The sequence below is a fragment of the Macadamia integrifolia genome, chromosome 14 (genome assembly GCF_013358625.1).
Source record: "Macadamia integrifolia cultivar HAES 741 chromosome 14, SCU_Mint_v3, whole genome shotgun sequence".
Taxonomy (NCBI): domain Eukaryota; kingdom Viridiplantae; phylum Streptophyta; class Magnoliopsida; order Proteales; family Proteaceae; genus Macadamia; species Macadamia integrifolia.
Window position 1 is genome coordinate 9217813 of NC_056570.1, and position 26987 is coordinate 9244799.

Below are 26987 nucleotides of genomic sequence, written 5' to 3' on the forward strand. Positions count from 1 at the left end.
GAGAAGAAGAAAAAAAGAGAAGAGTATGTTGGTACAGATAACAATTGACTTTCGCAATGTATTCAAGTGTAAGTATATTTCGCAATAGAGTAGTACCTTTAGGTGTCAAGATGAGGAAGGGCGATTAGGATGGTTCAGCAAAACATCTAATGAAGATCAGTGAGAGTGATATTATGAACTGAAAAAAGGTGTTAGAAGCACGAGAGGAAAGTTGAAAATGACCTGGGCTGTAGTGTGAAGAAAACCGGTGCTTATGTGATGGCAGAGATATTGCCCCTCATATAATTGAATGGCATAGCAGAAGCTTTTCCCAAGTACTTGTGGGTAAGGCCTAGTTGAGAGGAGTTGTGTTTTGCGATGGAAAGTGGGAAGTTGTGATACGGATTTTGGAACTCTTGGAGTGCAGCTACTAACAACTGAAAATTGTGACGTGATGTGCAAGCTGGTGAGCAAGTATTTAGTGATAAGGGGTTTATTTTGGGCTTTTGGTTGCTTTCACCTGTAAAAACATTTGGGATTCTCGTATTTATGGGGTTGAAATATTCAGTTTGCTCCTTTTTAGTTTTTACAGCTTATTTTGGTTTTCATTTTAATTTACTATTTCAAGTAAATTTGTTTTTTCTACTTTCAGTGAATCCAGTCTACATTTTAAGTCTAAAAATACTGTTCGTAGTAAGTTTAGATACCATTGTTTTTTTAATGTGAAGTTTTAGTTTACATATATTTAAGTTTTTGAACTCTAGTTTCAATTTGTAGGCATCATAAATGAAATTTTGAAGTTTAAAGATGGCGATTGGTAAATGTTAACCATGGAAACCTTTTACCGTTTGTGTTAATGAGTGGTATGAAGGAAATAATTTTCAGTGTGCTTTTCGAAAATTTTCTATATAACAATGACCAAAATTAGTTCTCCTGAGGAATGATATAAATTGATTTATGTGGTTCTATAGGCTTTAAGTCAGGATAAGGCCTAAAGGAGTTAAGTTGAGTTGCTCCCATAGGCTTGTGTGCTGACTTGTTGACAACAACAGCAACAGCAACAGCAACAACAACAGCAACAACAACAACAAACTAAGCCTTCTCCCAACTGACTTTATGAGGTCAGTTACATGGATCCAAACAACAAAAATAAGGAAAACTGAATTCTAAACAGAGAAAAGGGAGAGGAGGGAGGAGAAGAGATGAGAAATGACAAATGGAACATGACGTATGAAAGAGGAAAGAGGCACAACCCAACAAGTCGAGAATCTCAGTTGGGGTTGGCTACTTGGATCCTTGCTCCCTGATAGGCTCTATTCGAGCCTCGAGGTCATACTTGGTATAAGACCCAAACTACGCAGATCATTCATCACAACTTCTCCTATGGTCATTTTAGGTCTGCCCCTAGCTCTTGAGGCTCCTTCAGTCGGAATCATATCACTCCTTATTGGGCGTCACTAGGCCTCTGTTGCACATGACCATACCACCTCAAACGACTTTCTTGGAGCTTATCATTGATCGGAGAACTTCCAAATAAGCTCTAATATGCTCATTCCTTACTTTATCCTTCCTAGTTTTTTCACACACATCTTCTCTATATGACATTTCTTAATTGACCAACATTCTGCTCTATACATCATAGCCGGTCCACAACAATCCTACAGAATTTTTCCTTAAGTTTTAAAGAATATGCCGTCACACAACACTCTGAACGCACCTCTCCACTTCGTCCATCCCACTTTAATTCTTTGAGAAACATCATCCTCTTTGTCACCTTTATTTACGATTGACCCAGATATCTAAAATTGTCACTTTGTGAAATCTCTCTGATGAGGACACAAGTCCGGTTGATCAAGGATTCAAAGTATACCAGTGGTGTTGTGGCAAAGATCAACCTTCCTCAGCCTCCATATGGACAGACGATGAGTTTTGAGGATATCATGTTGCTAGAAGACCCATTGAGTCAAGGCCCACAGGCTGGCTCAACATCAATTAGTTCCTGACCTTTGGTTCAATGAACCAGCCCAAACATTGAGTTGATTTTGGCTGCCAGAAGACTCCATTGGCCCAGCTTGCAGCAAGAAGATATTTGCCAGATTTTCCCAGATTTTGGCTAGAAGATTACAGCTGTCTCCAAGAGAAACCATCGACTTCCGCAAGGAACTTAATTCCTTTTTTTCTGGTTTCTTTCTTGGACAGTAATCAGTCCTTTATTTGGTTCCCTTAATTAGGTTCTAGGTTTAATTTCGGTTCCTAGTTTACTTTCATAAACCTTTCTATGTTAGTTTTTATTTCCTAAAATAGGATTTTCTTTTTGCAATTGGTATCTCTCGAGCCTATAAGGCTATCAGAATATATGGAGTTTTAAGTTAATAAATATTATTTGAAGAATGACTAACTCTGGCCTCTCTCGCCCCTCTTTGCTCTTCTCCATTGTGGCTCTCCAACTTCTTTCTTTCTCTCTTCTCACTTCTTAGTGACAAGGTATGGTATTGAATCTCTCCTTCCCTCCCTCTTTCTCTATTAATTTCTTCTACCTTCTCTCTTCTCTTATTGCTGGTTCTCCTCTCCTCTCTTATTAGCTGTTAATTCTGAATTTTCCATGATTTCTGACCAATGCTTGCCATTCTCTGTTTATAACTTACTTGCCTAATATCTTGTTTCTTATTGAATCCTTGCATTGAGAATATTCCTGATTTTCTTTATTGGCTGCAAGGGTAAGGGTTAACATAGCACCTGTTATTTTTTGAATTGTGAAGGAAGTCACGCTCGAATTGATAACATGCTGTTCCATGTTCCCCATCCCCATATTCCCAATTGAATCATTGTTAGGTTGCTGCGCTTTTGTAGGCTTTTATTGTTCTTTGCTACTGTGGTTTTCTGTTTTTCTTAGTCTACATATTGATCATGTATGTTGCTGCCATTCCTTTACTTTCAGTCCATACCTTGGTTTCACCATCTTAGATTAAGCTACCTAACCAGCCTATATAGGGACCCTAATTTCTAGGTTTCTCCCTACATCACTCTATCTCAGGTTGTGTTTCGTAGCCAAGAGATGAAAAGAAAAGAAAAGAAAAAGTACAAAAATTGTACTATTTTCTTGGTTTAAGAAATTCTCATTGTGTTTGGTATGTCCTGAACCAAGAGAAGATTCTTTTTTTGAATTTCGAAATTCACCTTGGGAATGGTGAAGTTTTCTTTGCTGCCCAAAAAAAGTCTTGCCTGAAACACAAGAAAACACAAGAAAATAAAAAAAATTTCTTCTCTTTTCTTCTATTGGTAGCCAAACAGACATAAATTTTTTATTTTCTTACCATTTCATTTCTTTTCTTCTCTTGGCTACCAAACACAGCCTCAATTTTTGCCATTTCATAATCCATCATTGAGTGACTAAAGTTACACATCATATACCCCGTCTTCAATCTACTAATCTTAAAACCTTTTGTGCTGACTTGATGCAGATTATTCACCAAACTAAGCTTGTTTTAGTAGGAATAAGTCTAGGGTTGGGTTGTATATGTGTTGGGCCTTCAGTCCATGTGGTTTTGAGTATAACGGGCCACTTTTATGGGCCTAAACTAAGGTTCTAATATTGCATACGGGATTCACTGATTTGTTTCCTTTTTAGATGGGGTTATTTAGTTTCTAATTTTAGTACTTAATTAGTTTCTAATTTCAGTACCTAGTTAGTTTTTAATTTCTTATTTCCTAGTTTGTATTTTTAATTTTAGTTACTAGAGGTCTTGTGTTTATTTAGTTTCCTATTTCAGTTTTTCGAAACTAAAGGTAGTTTCTATTCCTTGTAATCACCCCATCATTATTATAAATAAAAGCAAGGGCTCCCATTAAGCCCCACGATTTATGAATTAAAACAATGCTTCTGCGTGTTGCTCTTATGAGTGTGCTTTGTGTATGATCAAAGTGATGGACTGGTGTTTGATCCGGTGACTCTTTGCGGCGTGAAGTCCAAGAGGTCTCTTCAAATTTTCTTTTCTTCTTTTCAAGGTTAACTGCGAGATTCTTCAAGCCAGATTTCTCCCTGCCACCCCTACTCTGTTCTCAAAATCCAGCCAGCCGATGTCCCTCCCTTTTTGATCAATTGTTGGGTTTATTAAGAGGGAGGTTCGACCTTAATTTGGGACCAATTAGACAAGGGGATTTTGAGTTATGAAGTTTCTCCCTATTCTGGCCGATTGTAATTTCTGCCCAGATTTGTGACTCGATTTGTGTTGGTTGTTGATGAATGATTGATGGTCTTATTCTTCACTAATTTGGACTCTTAGTTGCTGATCTCAACCCTTAATCTGCTATTTATTATTTAGCTACTGAATTATTGAACATTAACATCGATAGCCTGCTGGACTGTTATGTACTATTCTGATTTTCTGTTATGTTATTGGGGTTGGTTCTGGTTGTTCTTTGATTAAAAGTTCCTCCAGTTGAGACTTAGTTAGACTCTCTATCCTAGTCTACATTAAGTGGTATCAGAGCATGGCTGAGAACAACCCTATGGCTGAGATGAAGGCTTCCATAACTTCTATTGTGGAGATGTTATAGGCTGTGAGGACTGATCAACAAGCTAGGAGGGCTGAACAACAAACTCTTTGTGCAAGGATGTTGGCTATGGAGATCCAACCACAGTAACCTACCCATGACACTCATGTATTACCTGAAGTGGAAGCCCCTACAAACTCAGTTGCTCAGTTGGCTAACAGGAGATCTAACCCTAACCTGAGAGTTGAGAGCACCACAGAGGGTTCCTGTAGTGTAACCTACTTTTGAAGAACACATAAGGGGTTATTTTGAGATTGAACGTCCCACATACTAGAGGTACTCAAAAGATTCACAAAAGGTCAAACTTGATTTGAAGGAGTTTGATGGTAGACATGATCCCTAATTATTCTATGATTGGGTAGTTGCATTGGATGGCTATTTTGACTATTATGACCTACCTGAGGAACGGAAGATTAAACTAGTTCGTGCTAAGCTAGTTGAGGCTGCCCGTGATTGGTGGAGAACCTATGAGCAAGAATTGAAAGTCCGTGGTAGAGAGCCTACTACTTGGGAGGAGATGAAGCTTGAACTATCTGATAGGTACTTGCCACGTAACTTTAGAGCTCACATACAAGACCCGCTGAATTCTCTTCGTCAAGGGACTATGACTGTCGCAGAGTATATGAACAGATTTGATGCACTTTATTCTCGCATAGGCATTAGGGAGAATGAGCGGTAATTACTTTCTTGGTTTCGACTGGGATTGCGAGCTGAAATCAATAGGTTAATTGGTGTTGTTGATGTATACTCAGTGAGAGATTGCTTTGACAAGGCCCTATGAGCAGAGGAGCTCATAGCACAGGCTACTAGAAGGTTTGATTATCAAGCTAGAGAGGTCACGAAGAATTTTTCAACCACCAAACCTAATAGTTCAGCACCCCCAAAGGCCACCTTTCATCCACGGGCTGATTATATATGAAAGGCACCTATGAAGACAACAACAAGATACAATGCTTTCATTACCAAGAGGTAGGACACTTTGCTAAGTCTTGCCCACATAAGTAAAGGGTTAATGCAGTGGCTGAAATTGAAGAACCCAATGAGGAAGATGAGTCAGCTCTTTATCTATACCCCTTGGGAGACGATGATGATGATAGTAGGTATGACTATGACCAGGAAGATACTAATGATGATGGCACTTATGGCATTCATGTGATTAGTAATGTCTTGGTGGCTGAAACATGGAAGAAGACTCCATTGAAGGATTCTACATTGAAGAGAGCATAATAGACAAGACTAAAGCTTTGAAAGATGAGGCAGTGATTGAAAGCACTCTACAACAAGTCTTTGGGATTCATGATGAAAAGGAAGAGCTTATTCCCCCTACCCTTGAGTAGAAGGCTACTAACATTGATGACTCTATTCATACAACATTCATGGTTGGAATTGATTCAAAAGTCGAGCATATAGAGTTTGTTATGTTATCATGGTTCTTTGAAGAGAAAGTTCCACGCCTTGAAGACTACATTCTGAAAGTTTACAAGCAACCAGAATTTTGTTTGGGAATGATCAAAGCTGCCACTCACATGTTGTTTTCCCCTTATCACTGTAAAATTCGAGGACAAATTTTTTCAAGATGGGGAGAGTTGATGTAGATTATTCACCAAACTAAGCTTGTTTTAGTAGGAATAAGTCTAGGATTGGGTTGTATATATGTTGGGCCTTCAGTCCATGTGGTTTTGAATGTAATGGGCTACTTTTATGGGCCTAAACTAGGGGTTCTAAGGTTGCATACGGGATTCATTGATTTGTTTTCTTTTCATTAGTTTCCTTTTTAGATGGGGTTATTTAGTTTCTAATTTCAGTACCTAATTAGTTTCTAATTTCAGTATCTAGTTAGTTTCTAATTTCTTATTTCCTAGTTTCTATTTTTAATTTTAGTAACTAGAGGTCTTGTGTTTATTTAGTTTCCTATTTCAGTTTTTGGAAACTAAAGGTAGTTTCTATTTCTTATAATCACCCCATCATTATTATAAATAAAAGCGAGGGCTCCCACTAAGTCCCACGATTTATGAATTAAAACAATGCTTCTGTGTTTTGCTCTTATGAGTGTGCTTTGTGTATGATCAAAGTGATGGACTGGTGTTTGATCCGGTGACTCTTTGCGGCGTGAAGTCCAAGAGGTCTCTTCAAACTTTCTTTTCTTCTTTTCAAGGTTAACTACGAGATTCTTCAAGCCAGATTTCTCCCTGCCGCCCCTACTCTATTCTGGAAATCCAGCCAGCCGAAGGCGCTTCCCTTTTGATCGATTGTTGGGTTTATTAAGAGGGATGTTTGACCTTAATTTGGGACCAATCAGACCTGGGGATTTTGAGTTATGAAGTTTCTCCCTATTTTGGCCGATTGTAATTTCTGCCCAGATTTTGACTCAATTTGTGTTGGTTGTTGATGAATGATTGCTGATCTTATTCTTCACTAATTTGGACTCTTAGTTGCTGATATTAGCCCTTAATCTGCTATTTATTATTCAACTATTGAATTGTTGAAATTGAAATCGATAGCCTGCTGGGCTGGTTATGTACTATTCTGATTTTCTGTTATGTTATTGGGGCTGGTTCTGGTTGTTCTTTAATTAAAAGTTCCTACAGTTGAGACTTGGTTAGACTCCCTATCATAATCTACATTATGACTTGTTGAATATTTTGGCCAATTCTAAGTAACTTTTGATGTGTGCATGTTGAGGGATTTCTCTAGTTCATTTACCATGAAATCTATGACTCTAATGCACCAATAATATAAGAAGAGGTATTGCCCCTGGTTTAAAATCTTACGGGGAGAGGATGGTGTTCCAAAGACATGAGACCCTTCTGAGATTCTTCCCAAGCTGCAATGAGTAAGACACTAGGGAGCCTATTTCTTATGATTTTCCGAGTCTGCTGAGTCTACAATGGAGACTAGTCATCTGCTTTTTATTTTTAGAGGCTGAGGCATCGCCTGGTATGGCCTTATAATGGAAAATTTCAAATAATGGCCATTTTGGTGGCCAAAACCTGGAATTTTGCCATGAAGCTTTAGGGATTTATATTGGGAAAAAAAAAAACCCCCAAATTGGTAGTTTTGCTTTAGAACCTAGGTTGCAGTGTACGTCATAGCCTATTGTATCCTTTCCCTTATATAGTCTATTCTACACATGATTTAGTCCTAGTACACACAACAGTCAATAAAAAACAATTGAAATATGCATTAGGAATGGAAAACCATAAAATTGGTAAGTATTCCACATTGTTGGACCGTATATGTAGTAACTCAAGAGGGGGTGAATTGAATTCCAATGATGTTGCACACTTTTTTGTTCTTTTCCAGTTAGCACACAAGGAAAAATAGGGTTGATGGAGAAAACAATGGGATTGATGAAAACAAAAAATGCACACCACAAGGAAGACACAATTTAGAATTGTTCGGTCCTTTTGACTTACTTCTACTACTGAGTGTGCTTCTCTGCTCTTGGATTTTCACAAACTGTATTGGACTTTCAATGGTGCCAATAAATACTTGCACAGAGCTGTTTTCATGGGTCAAATTTCAACCCAAGTGTTTTTTGCAAGGCTCATACCCAAACCTTTGAGAGGAATTGTTTTTATGAGTTCACAGCTTCAACCCAATCCTTTCTCGGAGGATCATTCCCTCATACTTTCACCACGTGAGTAATTTGAGTTTTTCAATTCACTAATAGAACCCCTCTGTGAAGAAAGATATTCAAATGAAGCACAAACACCCTTTACATCAAGGTAGATGATAGATATACAAGTGAATAGACTTAACTTGATTCCCACGACAATATCCTTTAGATACTTAGATGAAGCACATTAATTGCCTCCTCAACTAAGGAATCTTTTCTCAAAAACTCACTTTTAACATCTCTTAAAGACCGCAAGTTTTCCCTTTTCAAAGCTTCTATTCGTGCATCTTAATTGAAGAATTAGTCATCTATTTATGAGCTAAGACTAAAAAAAGCGCAACCCAGTGCACAAGGCTCCCGCTATTGCAAGGTTTGAGAGGTGCAAATGTGCACAGCCTTACCCCCTGCTCGCTGAAGAAGCTGTTTCCAAGTTTTGAACCTGTGACCAACATGTTGCAATATTTATGAGCTAAGACTCAACGGATATAATTGGAGCTGTTAAGTCATCTGTGATCAACTTTGGTAGAGCTGTTGAGAGATTTTCTTCCATATTTAACAACATATGCATTCACGTGGTATGCCGCAGATTGCGTGGTCGACCTCGCATGTCTTGTGTGGTTTGCCGCATGATTTCGTGGTTGACCTTGCACCAACAGATTTTGAAATTCATGTCTGCCATTGTTTTTCCGTGATTCACAGTAGATTTATGCGGTCGACCTTGGCCATTCTGGGTGATGCAGGAGCACTTCGATGGATGGACCCGAACCTGCTTGGGAACATAGACCAAGAACTAGGTTTAATTGATTTTTTGGAATCTGGTAGGACATTAGAAAATTTAGGATTTATTTAGGAAATAATTTGTAATATATATTTCTTTTATTTGGGTAGATACTAGGAGTGATTTTTTATTTCCTTTTTTTCTTGCTTGGGTAGATTAGAATAGGATCTTATATTGTGTTTCCAATTTTAGTTTTTTTCTACTAGAATAGGTTTCCAATTTGAGTTACCTTTTCCTTTTATTTACTTTGAAGAATGAATTAAATTGAGTTGAAACAATGGTCATGTGACCTCCCCTTCCCTCCCCCCCTTCTTCCCTGCGATCTCTCTCTCTCTCTCTCTCTCTTGCAATCGGCTGTTTCCCCCTTTTCTCTCTAATTCTCTCCTTCCCGGCGAGAACCCTCACCCCTCTCTTTGTGCTATCCATCTCTCATCTCTTCTTCTCTCCCCTTGCGTGAATCCTCTTTCTCCTTCTTGTTCTTCTTTTCTGATTCTCTTTTCCTGTGATCTTAGCAGTCCAGCAAGGGAGGTACTGACCCCTCTTGATTCTTCATATTCCCATCTCAGAATCTGAGAACTGAGTCGATACACTAAGGCGGCCCAGGTTGCCAAATCTGAGACCCAACTGTCCCCTGGACTGGCAGTTCCAACTCAACTTTCAGATCTAGTTCTCGTATTCCGCCTGAACCTGTTTCAGAATTTTCTGTGCTAATCTGTAGCTGCTGGTCAAGGTATCATGGGTTACGATCGACAGGGTTGAGGCTTAGGAATCAGTCCCTGGAATTTCGGGTTTAATGGTGTCCAAACGGGAGAGATCTCCCACCTGAATCCTGTTTAGCTCTTTGCCTTACCATTGGAGTCGTGAGGTTGAAGAAGACTCCCATCTTCACAAATTAATTCCCCTTTTGTCTTTTCTAACTTTAATTTCTTTTGTCCTTGGGCCTCTTTGCTATCATTTTTCTTTTTAACTTTTACCTATTTAACAAAAATCATTAATGAAAATTATTTTTAGCAAAACGTAAAAATGGTTTGGTAACTACTGGACAAAAATGATTTTTTAAAGAAATGGTGAAGAGATTTCCTTCACTCATCTTAATTATAACTCTCTTTTTCCACCTTGGACGGAAGAAGAGGGGACAAGGGGTTTGGATTTCTAATTACAAAGCAAATGACTACTTTACCCATCCATAGTGGGATTTTAAGCACATGTTCATTTAAGTTCAACGCAAAAATTACTGAAAATCAATTTTGACCAAAACACATAAATGATTCTTGATCTCTTTTTGGTTTTTGTGTTTTATCAATTTTTTTAAACAGAAATAAGCTCCATAAATGATACCAAATGCAGCCAAAACCATTTTTATGAACAAAAATAAAAAAGAAAAAGGATACCAAAGAGGGCCTTAGTCTTTTGTCTTTTGTGGTAGTTTTTTTCTTATTCCAAAAGCATTTGTTATTCTAGGATTACCCCTCTCATAAGTCATAACCATATGTAATAGTTGGTTCTTTAGATAGGTTGAATCCCATTATTTACAGTTTTGCCACCCCTAATTGCTACCTTTTATTTTCTTCTTATTTACAAGCTACCTTTATCTTTTGTCCCCTTCCAAGAATACCCTTTAGCCTTACGTTAGACAACCTTTGCACTTTTCTTTCTCCCAAGTTAGGCTTCCTAGGAATGACAAGTTTGCCATTATGTTTCAAGTTTCAATTTATTACACTTGTGCCATTCCATTTAATTACCAAATTGCCGCTGCTCCTTGTATTTGGCTTCTAAGTGCTTAAGTGGGCCCTAAGCGATCCAAGTTGGGTCTTCAGAACCATTCTAATTATAAGGTTAAGTCATTGTCAAGGACCACAAGTAGAAGTTATAGTTACGGCCGTTTGTTAGATTTGGGTATGGATTAAACCTTTGATGTAGTTTTCAAGGTGGATTCAAAGACATAACCCGATAAAAGCAAATCCTAAGTTTAGAAACCTAAATCGTCTTCATTATTGAAGTGTCGTTAAAGCTTGATGAAGATATCTATGAACGGCTTCCGAATCACTCGAGCTGTTCAAAGTCTCCAATGATATTTCTTCCATCTAAACTCTTTTGGAGATAAATCATTGTAGCTTGAAGCTGAGTGATAGAGTACAGAGGCAGAGTTTCGAGCTATGACGCATGAGATTTGCGAGCTGCTTTGGTTGCAGTCTTTTTTATGACCTAGGTGTGTCTGTCTAGATGCCGATGTTGCTATATTGGGATAATAAGTCAGCCATCAGCATTGCACACAATCCTGTTCAGCATGATCGTACTAAGCGTGTCGTGATGATCCTGTTCAGCAAGGACTTATTTGTATTTCTTTGGTGCAGAGTGAAGATCAGATACCAGATGTTCTCGCAAAGGGACTTAGTAGTAAAACCTCTTTTTTTATTTTGTCCAAGTTGGGTATGTGTGATATTCATACATCAACTTGAGGGGGAATGTCGATTAATGCATTATTGTAATAATAGGTTTTAGGGTTATGTCTAAATGGACCCTTAAGCTCTTAGGGACTATTTTGTTTTCTATAAGAACTACTTATTTTACTATAAATGAAGGTGGGACTGTGCTCATTAAGGCATGGGTCCATATTCCCCAAATCTTCAAGCGGAAACATGGGTAGAAATCGTCTAAAATTCTCATCTTGTACAATTCCATACAATTCCACCCTAAACGGCTGACACGTGTAAATATTCCATATCTACGGTTCAGATTAATCAATCATAATACAATGTTAATCAACCATAATACAACCATAATACAATCTGAACCGTAGATATGGAATATTTACACGTGTCAGCCATTTAGGGTGGAATTGTATAGAATTGTACAAGATGAGAATTTCAGATGATTTCTACCCGGAAACATGAGACTGTTTTGTCCGTTAGGGCCAGGTAAGTCACTAATGCAAGGCTATCAATGGAATAATGTTCTAGGGCATAGTTGGGTCTGGAACACTCCATGATTGATCTTGCCAAATGAGGCTCCAACATGATCAAATTCATAATTGGATCTAATGGTTTGAAGGGAATTTCTACTGCGGACGCTGTCTGCTACCAGTTTTTGTGATTATACTAATTGAAGCGGTTCTCCTGGGTTTGAGTTATATCACGGGCCTTTCCTCTTGTACATTTTTTGTTTAGATTTGGTTCGTCTTATTGGCTGGTTCTTTATCTTGGGAAAGCATTTTTTTCTTGTAACCTCTCTCTCTCTCTCTCTCAGATTATTGCTATTAACTAAAATTCAGTTTAATTAGTTGACATAGAAATGGAATTGAGTAGTGTGTATTACAGTATTACATAGAAAACATTTTGAAGATTGCACTCTTTCTGACTATCCTTGTGCATTTTCCAATGGTGTTGCTGCTGAAAGGTTTGATGATGATGGAGACGAGATGGATGTTAATGATCAGGATGTTCAGACACTTATAATCGTCACCCAGGTAAGAACATCGGACGGATAAATCAATTGCTTGTGAAGTTCGGGATGTGTTGTTCCTACTTAGGGGTTCCAATATCTTGTGCTCATATTTGATATTTTTTAGTCACTTTCATTACTTGCTGTCCTGTTTTTGGAGGGGCTGCTCTTACACTTTGAATCATTCTCAAGAATTGTAAATTCTACAGAGATTCTTGTTTTGTTGTTTCTTTTATGGCTATACTGCCAAGGAGCTAATTATTTGATCATTTACCGTAATTAACTCATTTTTGAGGTATCAATTTATTTGCTCTTATATCATAATCAAGTGGACTTAACTGAGGTATTTTTTGTGGTTATTATTAGTTCTTATCTGATGCAGATTTGTGTTTTGTCTGAATGATGTGCAGAATATAAGGCTAAATAGAGATGAAAAAACTAGACAAAGAGAATCAAAACCAATTTTGGATGAGCTTGCTTCTGCAGTCAATGATGGTCTTTATTTTTATGAGCAGGTTGGTGTTCCCATTGTTGATTGTTTGGTCTTTGGCTGATTGTAGGAGTCATGCTTGTAGCTGTTGTTACCTGTCTCTTTCTAATTTATTTATTTATTTTAATTATAATGATTTGAGCATTTTTCTTTTTCTTTTGTCCATTGTTAGGAGTTGAGAGCTGAACGATCTAACAATAGAAGGAATAATTCTGAACTAGAGCATAAAGATGGAGATTCCAGAACTACTGGCACTGTACTTGGATTACACAACTCGAAGGTCAGTGTAAACACTACTGGAAATAATGGCTTCGACGATCCTGGGCCTGCTAATTCCGGAAGGAGACAAAATAAGGGTGTTAATAAGCATCAATCATCCCATAAACAGCGCTTATTTCCAAGCAATTTTAGGATCCACAGAAATGCTCGTAACCGTCATAGCCTCATATCAGAAAGTCCACAAAGTAATTCAGTTGGGTTTTTCTTTGGGTCAACACCACCTGAAAGCCAAAGGTGAGCTTACCTTATTCTTAAACTAATTTTAAGTGAGTTTGGCGTAGTTGTGCTTGAGTTCCTCATCATGATCAAGTTATATATTTAAGTTGTCTTTTGCACTTCTGATAATATTTACTTCGCAGCACTCTTTCTTCAAAATTAAGTGGTTCACCTCAAGGGATCCTTTCCAGTAGTATTCCACCAGTGGGTTCTATGCCAAAGCCCCTTTCCACCGTTTCATCATACAAGTCATCAGCTTTTGGAAGAAAATGGTTTCAGACAGCAGAAGTAAGGAAATCTGGTCAGTTGTGTAAATAGGGAGGTTGTATAACAGCTCATTATGGTTTCACATTGTCTCTTCCAATCAGGTACCTGAAATTCTACAGACGTTGCCTAAGTGAAAGGAAAAGATTGGGAATTGGTTGCAGTGAGGTGGGCATATTTTCATAGTTTTGTTTTTGAATATCTCCTTCACAATGCTTCAGAGATTTACAATATGTGGGTTCCCAAGCTTCTGAAACATTTATTTGCTAGAATTATGGCTCATGCTGACAGCCTGCATTTACTCTGGGACATAATTCATTTCCTCTGGTCATGGGTTTGTTCAGAGTTATGATAAAACAATCAGCTATTGATTTGTTTGGATTCTTCCCAGATTGTTACTTTGGTTGATGTCACCTGGCTTATTTTGTTACTCTTTAAGTCAGAAGCTAATTAGACTGTTGACGTTTTGGTCATGCTGACATGTGAATGATTCTGTGGGATGGACTTGTTCTCTAGGCTTCTTTCCACTTGTATTTTCAAGTTTATGGTTTTGTATCTTATACATATTGTTGGGGTTTGCCGTCATTGTGGGAACTCCATTTCTCTGCGATAAGTTTCTTTGCAAGCTAGCATGCTTAGTTTAGACAGCTTCATTCAAATTTATTTTTCGTTAGAGTAAAATAATCCCATTTAAATAAAACTTTATAACTGTAATTAATATTGCTGCTATAAAAGTATTTGGTTAGTAAAAATGTTGCATCTTTCTGTTCTTCCAGGAAATGAATACATTGTACCGATTCTGGTCATTTTTCCTCAGAGACATGTTTTCCCCTTCTATGTACAATGAGTTTCAGAAACTTGCCCTGGAAGATGCAGATGCAAAGTATAATTATGGATTAGAATGCCTTTTCAGGTTTTACAGGTATTTATTCAGTTTCATTTGTTTCTAATTTCCTATAGTTCCATGGAGGTAGTTATAGCCACCTATTTTTTTTTTTTTTTGAGCATTTCTTTGTCAATCTTCTCTTCCCTCCTCCTCAAAAGGTGAAAGTCATATTGAAAACCAGTGGAATGCATGTTTTCTTTTTCATTCCCATAATTTTTGTCTTCCTGTTTCCATCCCCAGTTATGGTTTAGAGAAGCAATTTAGAGACGACCTGTACAAGGATTTTGAACAGCTCACCCTCGAATTCTACAATAAAGGGAATCTTTATGGCCTTGAAAAATATTGGTAAGTAATTCATTTTCTCAACGTTATTATGATGATTGTGATGGATGAGCAGCCTGTTTCAAACCCCTCTGTTCTTGTTTTCCACATAATTATTTTCTTTTAATCTGATGTGCTGTATTCATGAAAAGTTGGAACTCAACCTCAGACTTCTCTTCAATGTGAAAACACAGTAGAGATTTCCTTATGGAACTTCCCATCCCCAAGATTTTAAGGATTGACGGCTTTTTTTTTTTTTTTTTGGGGGGGGGGTGTGGGTGGGTGTGGGAGAATAGCAGAATTTCTCTGGCATCATCCATGATTGACCAATCTACTGAAAAGTTCGGCATGTCCATCCAGGACCCATGTTCCTTGGTTGATCTCTTCTGTTTTCCTCAATAATTTAAAGTGTAATCTAATGGAGTTTGGTTGTGCAGGAAGTGGAAAGCCTGGCCTGGTCAAAAATATTGAGTTACTAGTTGAAACTTATGAAATCACCAGCGTTCTCCCCCACCTCCCCTTTTGGTACTCACACTTTTATAATTTCACTTGCAGTATTTCAATAATGATTTTCACTTGAATTTAATAAAATTAAGTGAAATAAATTGGCATTTCTTTTGGTTCGTATGTGTTGCATTTGAACACTATTAAAATCAACTCTCCCAAGCCTAATGTCCAGATTGCGTTACATACATACATGGCTTGGGTTGATGTGGGTGGTGATGTAGGACAGCCTAGTGTTTCTAAATCTTGGGCTGGACTACAATAAAAAGGGGGTGGGAAAATAGTGGTGGAGTTTATGTAATAGGGGTAGTTTAGGAACTGTACTTATGTTATGATTCCTAAGCTGTATTTTCTTATTTTCTTTTCCCTTTTACCTCCCTAGGGATGCCTAATGTAATTTCCGTAAAGTTCTAGTTGAACTTAATATATGTGGGAAAGAGCAAGAAAGCTCCCCACGTTTTGCTCTCATTTCATTACCTCTTCTCTCATCTTCTTTCCTTCTTCCTTTCTCTCTTCTATCTTCTTCCCTCATCTCTAACCCTAGCAGTCTTTATTTCTAACTTGGTATAAGAGCTTGTACAAGGGTTTGAGAATTGATTAAGCATCCATGTTTCATTTTTTAAGTCTCTCTTGGAACCCTAGAAGCAAATGGGTCCATTAGAGGATATAGTTATACTATGTAAGAGGAGTATATAAGAAGACCTAATGGAGTTCTAGAATCAAATTGAAGATGCTTGGAGAGAGCTTGAAGGACACCAAGGACCATTCAAAGTCCGAACCGAGAAGGAGAGCTCTTCCTTAGGTTAATGCCAGCTAGAGCTTCCATTTCCTCTTTCTCTCTCCTCCAACTTTGGTTGGGGATGTGATCTAGCTGGAAAGGATCGCCCAAGGGTCTTGTATGACCCCTCCAAACCTCAGTACTTGAGTGGTATTGATGTGGGAGCACAACTCCATCTACCACTTGCTGCCAGGTATTTAGCTTTCCCTGTTTTGGCTTGTTTTTGGCGTGAAATAGCTGGTAGTGTAGTTGTTGGCTCCATTTGTTGGATATGTTCTACCCTATGATGCTTGTATGTGAGTTTTGGGTGAAGCTCTACAGTTAGAAGTGGGCTCTATTGAGTTTCCATAAAATTTCCATAGTTTACTAGCTTGCTATTTTTTTTTTTTTTTGGGTTCTGAGAAGAAGATATTGGGGCGTGTTTTCCTTTATTGGTTTAGATCTCTATTTGCATTGTTTTAGGGGTATCCTTACATAATGTCTGATCTCACGGAACCCATGGAAGCTACATTGAGTGGGTCGAGTAGTACCAATCCTAGTCCGATTGTCTTTGATAATCCTAATGCTCAAATTTCTCTTGTGAAGTTGGATAGTACCAACTATTGGATTGGTCAGAGTAGAGGGAAGCTAGGGTATATTACTGGGCTATCAAGGCTTTCACTGGCGCAGATCCAGGTTACCAAAAATGGGAAATTGCAAACTCTACTATTATGACTTGGTTGCTTTTCTCCATGAAACCTGAGATAGGCAGGAGGTTTATCAGGAAGGAAACTGTTAAGGATATTTGGGATAGTATCTCTAAGACCCATGACAAGGTAGGTGATTCTGTTAAGGTCTACCAGCTCCTTCAGTAGGCCCTCTTTATGAAGCAGGAGACAAGTGTATTTTTGACTACTATACTACTGTTATGGGACTCCAGGAAGAGTATGATCATTACCGAGATCTTCAGTTGTCCAATCTTGATAATGAAGCTAAGGTCTATAGGTCTCTCGAAAAGGAGTGTGTTCTGATTCTACTAGGTGGACTGAATTCATAATATGAGCCAACCAGGATATAGATTTTGGGCTGGTCTCCCCTTCCATCCCTTGATGAGGTGTGTCTAAGTGAAGAGACCAAGAGAGGTACTATAGATCCTACATTTTCACTTGAGCGCTCTCCTCTTTCTTCCATTACCCACAAAGACTGGCGTGGAGGCGGCCGAGACCAAGGGTCATCCCGTGGAGATGATAGAGATAGAAGACAATGTGATCATTATGGGAAACCTGGGCACACTCGAGAGAGGTGCTGGGTTCTTCATGCCATCCTAGTACACATGGTGGATCTGTTAGCACATGTGGTGGCCGCAAAGGAGGGCTACAATTCATGCTACTATCATAGAGACTAATACTAGAGGACCCTCACAGGTAGATACTAGCTCCTTCTTTAGGGATATTGCAGTGTTTCGTCGGTTCATGTCTTAGTTTGATAGCCTATCTACTTCATAGGATGCCTCAGCTTCCATTATGCATGTCACCACCTCTGCACCTTCCACAACTCCGTCGTGGGTCATTGACTTTGGTGCCACTGACCACATGGCTAGTGCGTCCCATTATTATGATTCTTACTTTATTTGTTCTGGTAAGGATAAGGTTCAGGTGGCTGATAATATTCTCTCCGTTTCTAGTAAAGGCAATATTCTTATTACCCCTTCTACTTCACTTAATTCCATTCTTCATGTTCCTAACCTAACCTTGAACCTTTTGTTGTATCACTTTTTTTCTCATTGTCTTCTTCAGGATTTGGTGAGGAGGATTATTGGCAGTGAACGTGAGGAGAGCAGACTCTATAACCTTGAGCCGTAATTGTCTTTTTTTACTACACCACAATCCTATGCATGTGGCTGTAGTGATAGTAGTTCTGTAGAATCTGTGATGCTTTGGCATTAACGTTTGGGACATCCCTCTTTTGTTGTTATCAGGAAACAGTTACCTGATTTATTTACGTCGTTTCCTTCTTCTCATGTTTTTCATTGTGAACCATGTACTTTTACAAAACATTTTTGTTCATCCTGTCACTATCATGGTAATAGATTTGTTATTCCCTTTCACATTGTGCACACTGATGTTTGGAGACCATGTCCTACTACCTCCTTATTTGGTCATAGTTACTTTGTTTCACTTGTAGACGATTTCTCTCGTTGTACTAAGACCATTCTTATGTAATAGAAGAGTGATATTTATGATGCTTTCAATAACTAACATAAAATGGTCTGCACTCAGTTTGAAACCAGGATCACGGGGGGAGTACATTTATGATGGTCTACAAGATTTTTACTGACAATGGTATTATCCATTAGCTTGCTTGTGTTGATACACCCAACAGAATGGGGTAGCTGAGAAAAAAATCGTCATTTGTTAGGAGTTAATGGAAGCCTTTTATTTGCTGTGCATGCTCCTAAAATTTTTTGGTCTGAAGCTATTCTTGCTGCTGCTTTTCTCATCAATTGCATTCCTACCAAAATCCTTGGGTCTCAAAACCATATTGTACTCTTGTCTTCTCTTCCACTTTTTCTCTTCCTCCTAGGGTGTTTCTTTGTTTTGTGTATGTTAGTAAATCCTCCCACACCAAACTCGATTCCAAAGCCTTCAAATGCATCTTCCGTGGGTATTCTTCCATTACCAAATGCTACAAGTGTTACCACCCTTTCTCTTGTAATCGATTGCTTTCCAAATATGTCATCTTCCTCAAATATGTGCCTTCCTTTGCCTCTCATCAGCATCCTCTTCAGGGGGAGAATAGAAGTGACAGTGAAAAGGCTGCTGATGCCATTTCGTTTCTTTCTCCGTTGCCTCTTACTCCAATTTCTTTTGATATTGGGAAACATAAAGAGGTGGATGATGTTGACACTGTGGATGAACCTTGTACAAAGAAGGCTCCTGATATTGTGTACAAAAGGACAAAGAAGACCTGCCAAGAGTCCTCTGTGGATCCACATCCTGAGCTTCTGCTTCCTTAGTCAGGTAACATCTCCTCTCCTCATTCGGAGTTGGATCTCCTTATTGCTGTTCTTAAGGGCAAGAGAGCTTGTACTAATCCTATAGTCTAGTTTGTTTGCTATGATCTCTATCCTATAGGTGTTGTTTTTACAAATGCTCTTTCTTTTGCTCCATCCATAAAGCTGTTACTGAGGCTATGTCACACCCTAAGGGGAAACAATCTATGTCTAAGGAAATGATGGGACTTGAGAATAACTGTACCTGTAAATTGGTTGACCTTCCTAGGGGAAGAATTCTATTTGGATGCAGGTGGGTCTATACAATCAAGTACTGATCCGATGGTGCTATTGAGAGGTATAAGGCAAGATAGTGGCCAAAGGGTACAATCAAGTGTATGTAAGTGATTATCAGGAGACCTTTGCTCCTGTGGCCAAACATAACTCAATGAGAGATCTTTTGTTTGTTGTAGCAAACAGGGATTGGCATTTATATCAGTTGGATGTGAAGAATGCCTTCCTTCATGGAGACATAGAGGAGGAAGTGTATATACATCCCCCTCCTTGGCTTTCAGTTTCCGGCAACCGGTGATAAGGTGTCTTCTAAAGAAGGCACTTTATGCCCTGAAGCAATCACTAAAGGCTTGGTTTGAGAGGTTCAGACAGGCCATTCTGTCACACCCTGCCTCAAATTGGCCAAGATATGCGGCACTGGATTCTCAACCTAGTCAACCTAACCCTCCAGGATCACAGATGCAGTACCTGAATGTCACAAATGCTACCAAGACCACAAATAAAATCAGAGTACGCTAATAAAATTATACAATAATAACAATAGTGATGTACTAAGGTGACAAATTACAGATATTCAAGATTCATTTGTAAACAACCTACAGGTGTAATATTTACATCTTGCATATTTCATCAGTATATACATCAAAAGAAATAACTGAAACAATAGCGAAATCCATCAGCAACCTGGTGTCTTGTAGACACAAGCCTCACAACCGCCGCTGAAATCCAATCCTGCCTCAGCATCGGTTCAACCATCTAAAAAGAGTGATTAACGAGGGATGAGCTTTACAAGCCCAGTGAGGGGTGTGCATGCAAACACACACAACAAATGATGCAATGCATATCCATACAAATATAATGCATATGAATCAATTTATTATATCATTTTCCTATTTTTATTACTAGGTCCATCATCTGGTATAGGTGCTACGCAACGTCGTATCCCTCCCCAGTACATCGGACTATAGGGATACAAGCTTGCTGTAAGCGGAAGTCTGCAGGTCCTGGAATCGTACACATCGGTCATACCGTAAGCCTCCAAAGGTAACCCCAACAACCATGGTCCCAAAATCCTACACATCGGTCACCCATGCTGTGGACAACTACGGTCCTGGAAAACCCCTTGGTCACCCGTGTTGCATCTGCTTTTGAGTACAGTATGTCTTACCGCGGATATGGTACTCTCAATAACATACCACCCCTTGGGATTAGCCAGTACCTAACCCCCTACTGGCAAAGGGTGTGGCACTAGTTCTACATGCATCAATCACATCCATAGCATCCAATCATACATCGGTGACCATTATTGTAATACCGACCTCGGAGCCCACGGTACCAGATCTCCCCCGACCACACCTTGCCTCAGACCGTCGATGTTACAATCATTACCACTCATCTTATAACCGCGCATCTACAAAACCTCGATCATAGCAATATTGGTAAAACCATGCCACATGTGCAATTTATATATAAGTTTATATAAAATACATCCAAAACATGATTTCAACCACATCACACATGAGCATGCAGAATTAAAATATATAAAACACTCTCCAAAATAAGGCTGCGTTTGGTAATGTTTCTGTTCCAAAAACGATGTTTCGTGTAAAAAATGGAAATTTCAATTTCTGTGTCAAAATGTCGTTTTTTTTTTTTGGAATGAAATTGGAACGATGGAACTACCTTTCGTCTTCCGTAAATCCTCGTTTTTTCCTTTTTTTTTTTTTTTTTCACTTTTTGTTCCAAATAAAATGATACACCATAAATGCACCAAACACTTTATTCCATTTTTTCGTTCCTTTAGAACGAAAAAACTCCAGAAATGTTTTTTTAGAACGTTACCAAACGCAGCCTAAGTCAAACACCCACTCACCTCAAAACCAGAAATCCAATCGTTACCGATGAATTCCTGTCACCTCGTATCCTCGTCGGGTAAATTAGGTTCCTTTGTAAATTGTGTACCATCATGTTAAATATTTATAACCCCCGGTATGACTATATACATGTTCATTACTGAATCCAAAACAACTCCCAACGGACCACGCACTAACCTAATTTAAAGTCTCGGAAAATCCCCCGAGCTACCCCTATCCATAGGGTTAAATTCAGGTAAAAGGTAAAGGACATAACCCATAAGGGGTAGGTTGCTAACCAGCCAAAACAGGGACTGATCAGCCTAGAAAACACCCAACCGGTGGGTTGGCTGAGCAGCAACCGGCTGGCCGCTTGCCCCAACTGGCTGGTCGGTTTCAGCTGCATTTTCTATAACCCTACTGACTGCCCGGCTGGTTCTCTTGGCTTGGGCTACATATGGCCGATGATCAGTGTCCATGGCATCATGGGGAGGGTTTCTTCATGTCTCTAGGGTCACTCTACGGTCCCTAAAATCCCCAATTCAGTGAGCTATAACTCAACCCAATCAATTCCATAGACTACTGAAATTTAAACAACTTTGAGTTGCTGGGCTGAGGGCTGAATATTTCCCTTCACATTTCCCTTGTAACTGTAGCTGGTAGGACATGGTACAATGAATATTTCCCACTACCGAGCTGCCAATTAAGCTCACATAATATTTTAATTAAGAAAGCATACTTGGAGAGGGAGAATTACAGTAATTTAACTCTAAATTTAACAACCTACATACACATCACCCTACTGAGGTTTTCCCATCCAATTCCTCACTCATTGAGCTCAGTTGAGAGGATCCATATGAATCAGAGAAGAATTAGACAATTTCTTCTCAATTAGCTAGCAAAATACAGCAAGGTTCTACAACATACTCCAAATCTGAATATAATTGCATGCATTCACCATCCTCAACTTTAATTACATGATTCTAAGAATGCATACCAAAATCCCCAATTTTTAGGGTTCCTAGAGATGGGTCAGAGATGGGTTTGGGTCTCTGAACCCCACTTTATTTCTTCAATTTCTTCTCTGGGATGGTGGTCCCAGCTCTGAGAACTTGTTCCCCAACATCCAGAGCTTAAACCCAGCTTGTGGGTGACTGCAAAAATGAGCTACAGGTCTGAACACTACCCATTACACAATTCCAGCATAGATAAATTCTGCAGAATTATATTTACATATACCCTATGCTTACCCAACTTGTAGGAACCAAATTTAGGTTACTGATTTCCACTCTGGGATAAAAATCCCCTGCATGCAAGGTCTATACCCAATTTTTGAGAGGCTACAGAGACAATTAAAGGTATGTGCACTACTGAAATTACACGTACAACAAGTATATAGTATCAATTACATCTCTGCAGCTGAATTAGTCTACTTCCCAGGCATGCAGTCCAAGGTTTCCCAGTTTTGGGTGGCTGCGTGCTTGGGAATATGGCTGGAAACACTTCTAATATGCATTTTATCTACTGTTCAGCCATTAGAGAACAATTTCTTACCTTAATTTTGTTGGTACAGCAGCAAGCATGTAGTAGCAGAAGCCCCACCTTTTAGCACCTTGTGCAGCAACCTGCGATTCAGCGCACCATCCTCGGCCTTGATAAGCTGCACAAGTAGTAACTGAACCCTTGGACAGCAGCTACAACAGGGTCAGCAGCATCAATAGCCGCATGCAGTAGGAGTAAGGCTGTAGGAGCAGGGACAGCAGCTCCTTCTCTTCTTCTTCTTCTTCTTCTTCTTTCTTTTTCTGCTCCACCGAATAGTGCACCCGAAAAATGAAGTAACAGAGGGGATTCCATTGTTTTATAATTCAGCCAAATGGTCCTTAGGGCCCATTTGGCTGACCACACCAAAATTACTTTTAAAAACCGATTTTGAGAAATATAACATTAAAACTAATTAAAATTAAATTCTTATTGACGGACCCCACCAAAGGCTAACCTGTTAGGTTGGATTTGGTCAGTATTAGGTCCTCTACAGATTGGGTAAGTGCGAGGCTCAGGGGTGTAGGCATGTGGGCCCCCCACAGGAAAAATAGTTTTCCCGCATTCTGTCAGCCAAACCGGCTGGCTGGTTGACAACAGGGTAACCTGCCGGTTTATTTATTTTTAGTTCTTTAGCTGTCCTATCTCCTGGGTTCTTGAGTGCACCCAATATAGGATTGGTCCGACTCCTATTTTGGCCATTTTACACCTCTTCCTAACTAGAGGGTTGCCAAATTTCGCTCTCTTCTGCTGTATAAGTGAATCAACTACAACAGGCAGCCTATCTTATGTGCCAGCTAGGTAGGTCCTCAGACTGAGCTCAACTGCTTCCAGTTTAGGGTGTTAAAATTTCCCCCCTTACAAAAATTTTGTCCTTGAAATTTACAGAGTTGCTTATCTTCGAGGATCAATCTCACTCTAGTAGCAGCAACTTATAAGTGATACTATTCTTGTATTGGCTTATTTTCATTTTCAGCATTCCAACCACCTGACTTATCAGTACCTTGAGCCAATTGGATAACATTCTCGTTCATACTCAATAGTCTCCCATTACATTGATTCAACCATTCTTATCCATTGAGTTGCAACATCGGATTTCCACTTAGTGTTGCTAACATGGCCACATATCTTAGTAGTAATGACTGATCTCAGCCACACACATTATTACACCCATATGACATGCTAGTCCTTGATTTATGCATGTCCTTAGTTCCCTGACAACTGCAAAATCGACATACCTCCATTCACACCGCTTGACCTCACATTAGATTCAAGCTCTTCTACAAGATATGTTAGTTCTCATTCTGAGAGTTAAGTCTCTTGCCTGAACCGATGGAGTCTCTAGCCTGATCCGATGGCTGTCCCCTTGGCAGGGGCTCTCCCCTTGTCGGGATCCTCTATCCCTAGCATCGATCCCTCCCCTTCATCACCTTCTTCATTGCTAGCTTCCCCCCTTGCTGCCCCCTGGAACTCCCACTTCAAACAATCTTTCTCCCCTCCTGCCAATAGCCTCCCATTGCACTTCGTCCCTCTAACCAAGCTTGGGGAATCAATTGTTGCTGTTTGCCCCAAGGGTCTTTTGGACTCCAAAGCATCCCAATGGAATAACTCCCTCGTTGGACACTTCTTAGGCAAGCGCCTCCCTTCCACCTTGTCAAGATGTCCCTCTTGAGGCAATGGCGACCAGTGGGCTTGGTTGATGCATTCCTACTTGACCATGGCTACATCATGCTTAGGTTCTCTAAGGAGTAGGATAAGGTGAGAATTCTGGAAAGGGGTCCATGGTTTGTTGGGCGTACTCCAATGTTTCTCAGACCTTGGCACGTCCATCTTTTGTTGAATCGAGTCGATTTCTCCACCATCCCCATCTGGGTCTCCCTCCTTGGACTGTCCCCTTCATTTCTGGTGTTCAGATGGTTTGAGTGCCATTGGTTCGGTTTTGGGAACCCCTGTGTGCTCTGATGCAAGACTAATAGGAAAGACTGTCTTGCCTTTGAACGAATATGTGTTGAGTCACTGCTGTAGATGCTCTTCCCTCCTCCATCTGCGTCTAGGACGGAGAAGATTTCTCCTTCCAGCAGTCAGTCCATTATGAATGGAAGCCCCCTCAATGCCTTGTCTGCAACATTTTTGGGCATGACACCAGTGCTTGTTTGAAGAAAGCTGCCACTGCCCCCTGGATGACTCGAACGCCGACGACCCCTGCCCCCTTGGGCCCATCTATCGATGAGATCACTCCCTGATGACTGAGAATGGCCTTGGATCTTCTTTTCTGTCACCAGCGAGAGGAAGAGGGAGGAATCGAAGAAGAAAGCCTGCTTTGCAGGTTGCCGTTGGCCAACACCTTCCATCGCCGGAGATCCATCGAACTTGGCTCGGTTCTTGCTTATTGGTCACAACAGATTTTCGGCCTTGGAAGACGTGACCGATAGCTTCGTTGATCCACGAGTGCTTAAAGGATCGATTGATGGTGACGTGCGATCTCCCCCTGTTAAGTCTACAGTCTGTGGGTCAGACGATTCCTCAAAAAGCTTCGACGGTAGCTCCTCTTCTGCGGACTCCTCTTCTACTACTTCAGACGCTTCTACCAATGATTACCTTTCTAACTTTGACGAGTCTTGCTCCGAGACCTCTCCTGCACCGAAGAAGACTTCGAAGTCGGCATCCTTAAAAAGGTCTCCTTCCCCCCTTTATCGGAACCCTCGGCAACTCCCCACTTGACATTTCGGAGGAAGCACGTGCCTCTATCACTATTTCTAAGCCCCATTCTACCCTTGATGATGGGCCTGTCGTCTCTCGGCCGTTACCTGTGAGAGCATCCTTCCTTGCTACACCCATTACTGAGTCCATCCGCTTAAACCTCCCTTTTGAAATTCCTAACCCTTCTCAGAACCACATCTCACTTAACCAGCCCTCGACCCAGGCCCAGTCTCCTATGGACCTGGGTTTGGATAACATTTTGACCCACAACACTGCTGCCTCTTCTTCTTTGCCCGACAACCTCTCCTGCCCTGCCAATTCCAAGCGTAATCTGAGAAAAGGCAGATAGAAGAATGCCACCCCTCTAGGCCTGTTACAACCGACTCCTTTTGCCCCTGCATCCTCTCACCCAACTGCTCCTTGCTCCTACCAAAGGCGAAGCAGATCTCGGCTTGCTCCTGGGTCCCTCGACACTGTTCCTCTGGAGCATTATTTGCCCTCTAAATGTGCCTAATGTCCCAAGGCATTGTGTGGAATTCCAAGGGCCTTAATTCCCCTTCCAAAAATGCTGCGGTTAGGTCGCTCATCAAAGAGTTCAGGTCTCCTTTTTGTTGTCTTCTTGAAACCCATGTCAAAGAATCTAACATGAGCAGAATTGTCTCCACCATTGCTCCAGGCTGGAAATTTCTATCCAACCACTCTGACCACCCTGATGGTCGTATTTGCTTCTTATGGGATAGTTTAAAATTAAATGTTACCCTCATCTCCTCCTCCACCACCCAATTCCTCCATTTATCCATTTCTAATATTGCTTACAGCTCCACCTTTTTCCACACTCCTATTTATGCCTCTAATAGAGTGGCGGATAGGGACATCCTTTGGAATGGCCTCAGATATATTGCCAACCAGATTGGTAGCCTTCCTGAGGAATTTGTGGTGACTTTAATACAATTCGATTCTCCCATGAGAAACGAGGGGGCCCCTTGGACAGTGCTAATGTGGATTCTCTAAATTATTGCATTGTGGATATTGCTGTTGAAGACCTTAGATGGCCTGGGCCCTGGGATGAAATTCTCTTAGAACAACAAAAGATTGGGAGAGGCCCGCATTGCTTGCAAGCTAGAAAGAGTTCTAGTTAATGAAGCTTGGCTCACTTCTTTCCCCTCCTCCCATGTAACTTTTGATACCCCTGACATGTCACACCCAGCCTTCTCTTGGCACATGTATGCCGGCCCTAGATACCTTACCGCATCCAGTCAGCCAGATACTTCCCCAAGATCCAACCCTAGGAGAGTCCACAACACCACAACCACATATATCTAAGAGTCATGATCATCAAGGTATTTAGCGGATATATGAAATCAAGTAAATAATTCATACTCACCCAATGCTTCTATGTGATATTTGATATCATATGTACAATGATTCACAAGATATTTACAACAATCCATTATATTATAGTGGTCCAAGTGTGAACATGTATACCTGTAGTCTGAACCATCAAAAATTGTCATTCATATA

At 40.0% G+C, this 26987-nt stretch overlaps 1 long non-coding RNA gene and 1 pseudogene across 1 annotated transcript; one reads left to right on the plus strand and one right to left on the minus strand.

The window, feature by feature from the left end:
• The window catches only part of LOC122061029, a 26633-nt pseudogene extending 11778 nt beyond the window's left edge, over positions 1 to 14855 (plus strand).
• Positions 14856 to 19898: 5043 nt separating this feature from the next.
• On the minus strand, positions 19899 to 26292 carry LOC122061423. The gene is made up of 2 exons (XR_006134644.1): positions 22782 to 26292; positions 19899 to 20130 (listed from the first exon to the last, which is right to left on the minus strand). It is a non-coding gene; the product is annotated as an uncharacterized LOC122061423 (long non-coding RNA).
• Between the last annotated feature and the right edge of the window lie 695 nt (positions 26293 to 26987).